Source organism: Cyprinodon variegatus, unplaced genomic scaffold (genome assembly GCF_000732505.1).
Source record: "Cyprinodon variegatus isolate N-32 unplaced genomic scaffold, C_variegatus-1.0 Scaffold803, whole genome shotgun sequence".
Classification (NCBI taxonomy): domain Eukaryota; kingdom Metazoa; phylum Chordata; class Actinopteri; order Cyprinodontiformes; family Cyprinodontidae; genus Cyprinodon; species Cyprinodon variegatus.
In genome coordinates this window covers 113,031-117,289 of record NW_015151256.1, presented here as the reverse complement: position 1 = coordinate 117,289, position 4,259 = coordinate 113,031, and positions in this window count along the sequence as shown.

The window sequence follows — 4,259 nt, the reverse complement described above, 5'->3', positions numbered from 1 at the left end:
CCACTCCTATGTAATTGTAAATAACGAATTTTAAGGAAACGCAAATATTAAGGTTAAGAGGCTGAGCTCGTAGATGATGATAAATAACATAGTTATGTATAATATATTACATTTCTGACTGTATATCCCTGTAATTATTACACACTGTAGCTTTAAGTAAAGTAGAGCAAAAAGCAGGACATGAATGGAATTAGAAAGATATGTTATGTTAAGGGAACAAAGAAGATATTTATAATGTTAGCTTTAATTTCATAATAGGAAACTGACAAATACGTAGGTCTATAATTGACCAAGTCATCTGGGTCAAGAGATGGTTTCTTTAATTACAGCAACCTTAATAGCCTTTGACAGGTGTACCTAATAAAATGGTCAGTGAGTGTACGATTTAGTTTGTGGAGGTCAAGAAGTTACACATTGTCATACAGTAGGTGGCGGTATGGAGCTTAAAGCTGTTTGCAGTCTGCTAATATAGAAAAAGAGGAAAAAAGGTTTAAATTGGGGTAAACAGTAAAAAACAGAAGGGAGAACCAATCTAAAAATATAGGAATAATCACCAACTAAAGCAATCACAAGATGTAATTGAAAACGAGAGAATTAAACAAGTTGAATAGATTAGAAAAAAACTGTCAAAAATGTAAACATAAAAGGCTAATGTAAAAAGGGTAAATCAAATGACTGAAAAGAATTGCTGCATTTACTTGACCATCAAATTGCACACATTGCTAGTGTGAAAATAAATAAAGGAGAAAGTGGGGTTTTTTTTGGCCATATTAAAGTTGATGTTTTCTAAAACAGCTGCAATGAAAACAGTTTTGAGTCATGTAATCAACAATCAGATGTTACTACTGGCCAGTGTTGGGAGTCACAAAGTTACATAACAATGGCATTTTTTTACTGCGCTTTTTTTTTTCTGTTTAAAAGTAATTTATATACATACTTACCCGGTATATATTATATTGATTACTATATTGGTAATGCCTTTTGTTTACTAATAATCTTTCACAGCGCGTTACTCGATCGATCAAAGCTATTTTAGATTGCTACAGTACACTGTCTCTGCTCTAGGAAGAGATATTTTACTGTAGGGAAAAACAGCAGGCAGCTGAGATAAACATATGTGACGCTGATTGGCTGAGGAGCCGCAGCATTTTGAGCCTGTCTTGAAAGCAGTTTTAAAGGAGGAATGATTGTGCAACGCCACTGATTTAATGACAGTGTTCCTAAAGAAAACCACTTTCTAAAGTCAAAGGCTAAAAGTTTCTGTGATTCGCTCATTATGTGCTGTAAGACAGACTTTATATACATTAGTTAGAAGCATCTCTGATTTAAAGAAGCTCCTCACATCATCTCAACACTGGCTGACAGCTGGTTGCCCATATGTTGCTGTTTACTTTCATTGTTATTCTTTTTTCAGGAATTGTGTAAACCATTTTAATTCTAAAGTAATGTACATTCAATTTTTGTTTAAAAAAATTGCAAAAATGCATTATTTTTAAGTTCATACCTATTCTATAGCCAGCTGAAGTATGTCAACATGCAAAAATATAAAGTTTTTAAACATGCCTGCCCAAAGTCGGTCCTCCAGGGCCGCTGTCCTGCAAGGTTTTCCTGCAGGTCTCCCTAATAAAGCACCAGCTTATTCTAATAATTGCAGTTCAGCAAAAGGCTGTTAATCAGATACCCTTGGCTGAAGCAGGGAAACCTCCAAACCCTGCAGGACAGTAGCCCTTAAGGACCAACTTTAGGGCAGGCCAGTTCTAAAACATCTTTTCAATCTTTACTTCACATCACATCACAATCACATCCACATAATTACACTGCAACTCACCAAACACACAAAATGGAGCTGATTAGTACAAAACGTTTTCAGATATGTAGTCCTTTTGCTTAATAATTTAATTAATTAATATTGAACTTCTTATATTTAATAATTGAATTTCCAGTTGTTTGTAAAGTTCTAAAAAACTGAAAATTATCTAAATTCTTAAACATTTATATACTAAAAGTGACTCTATAGTACATATACTTTGATAATTATTTACTTTGTAAATAAGTGACTTACTAACTATAACTGCTTACTTTTTTAAGTTGCATTTCCAACACTGCTCCTGGCAAAAAAGAAAAGATAAAACAATACAACAATAAAATCTAAGAATAAGATGTGATTGATGAGTTATCCCATGAACAAAATGCAAAACGTTTGATGTTTTTTTCTTTTAAATTGCATTTTCTATGGAAAATGCCAAAACAGTTTTTTTTTTCATATTAGTAGAACATTAACAAGGATTGATGCCTCTTCATATTGGAAATGTAGCTTATATTCGCAGTAGGACACAACTCTGCACATACAGTGAGAGGTACAAAGAAAGAGGTATATGGTAAAGCATTTTTATGTTTAAATAAGAATCTGTTCTAAAACTTAGAAACTGGTGTCCCTGGACCTGTAGTCACACCAAGGGCAGTGCTGAAAGAGTGAAAGAGTAGGGTCTTCAGCTCAATGGCGTAACGACACAACAATATGCAACATTTTTGAGCAACATTATCTGGGTGGGCCCCATATGAAGTAAAACAAATTCAGCCTTGGATTCAAATGTGAAGCAGAGACATATCTACCTGGTGCACACCAGACCTTGAGGAATGGAGCCGGAGACCCCTGGCATTGCAAAGCTTTTATCACTAAAAGTGAAATTCTGATGGAAACATACCTCAGAAGATCAAAGGTTCTGTTACTGCAAAAGGCCTTTCTACAAAGCATCAATTCATCATGGACTGAAAACAAATATATGCCATTATTTTTAGATTTCTATAAGAAAACCATGTATCTTTTTTTTCAGAATTACGTACTTTTAGCAGTTTTATCACATAAAATTGAAAACGGCAAGAAAATCACTGAATTAAAAAAGCTAGATGTAGAGTTAAAAGAACAGTACTATTTAATGGAGTGCAGATAGTTTTATACTCAAACAGATACTAGTTGATGGACACAGATAATGAGAAAATGACCAAATGTCAGAAAAATAGGAATATTTGGGTGTTTTATTTTTTTTGGTGCTGACTTTAGAAGCATTCTGGAGAGAAACTGACAGAAATATAGATGAAATGAGACAGACAAAAAGCCCAGAGCGCAGAAAGCAAATATCCACTAATGCTGTCTTGGAGTCAGCTCCAACAAAACATCTCTGTTTCAGTGATTCATCATGAAGCAGAGGGGAGGATACAGGGAGACAAACAGGTAGTGCAAGATCACTATGAGCCAATTTGTTGAGAACAAAAAGGTAGAGAGATGAAGAGAAATTCAGTGTGAAATTGTTCTTTTCCTCTTTAAGAGTCACTCTTTGATCCTTAAAGATTTAGTGGAGACTGGTCTGGCAAGTGCAAATACGCAGGATGGCTCTGAGTCTTTTGCTTCCCAGTGCATGTGAGTTTGACCAGCTGAAGTTTTCAGACAGTAGAGAGACATTGCCTCAGGGAGGAAAGGATAGATACAGCATGAAGAGGAACAACTCAATATCAGGATGTGGAGTCAGAGCGAGCTTCAATAATGTTCAATTACATCAGTGCCTGTCACCTCTCCTAAAATCACATGGAAGTTTAATGAGAGAGAGTTCAGCCTGGCTTCTCTCATGAGACGACTCAAGTCATCAAAGTGTTATTATATTGAAACTCGACTTGTTTGTGCGGCGGAAAATGCAACTCCCGTGTGATGAAGTGAAGAGTCTGACATGGCTCAATTGTACTCAGCTGATTCACTTTAAGTGAGACCATTATGTTTTAATAGCTTTATAAATTTATGACTCTAAGAAGACGTATTGAAAGTTAGACAAAATCTGTTGCATAAAGGGAATTTCAAAAGTATTCATACCCCTTTAGCCTTTCCAGTGTCACTTCCCATAGATGAACAAAATTTTGCACATATTTAATAGTTGGGAGAAAAATAATTAATGGTTTTAGTTATTTTCTCTTCTTTAAAAATCAAACAAGTGTGCATCTATTTTCAGCAGTTTTAAAGCAATTTTTTTCAGAACCACCTTCTGCAGAAATTGCTGCTGCACATGTTTAGATATGTGCATCTAGTCAGATTCCAATTTTTCGGACAGAACAGTTTTACTTTCAGACTGGCCTTTATGTTTTGCTGCTTACATCTTTTTATCAACTATGACCGAGTCATTGCAAGTCCTTGCAAGTATTCCCAGAGCATGACAATGCCACCACCCTGTGTTGGTGCAAATATTGTGGTGGTGAGAAAAAAAAAAATAAAA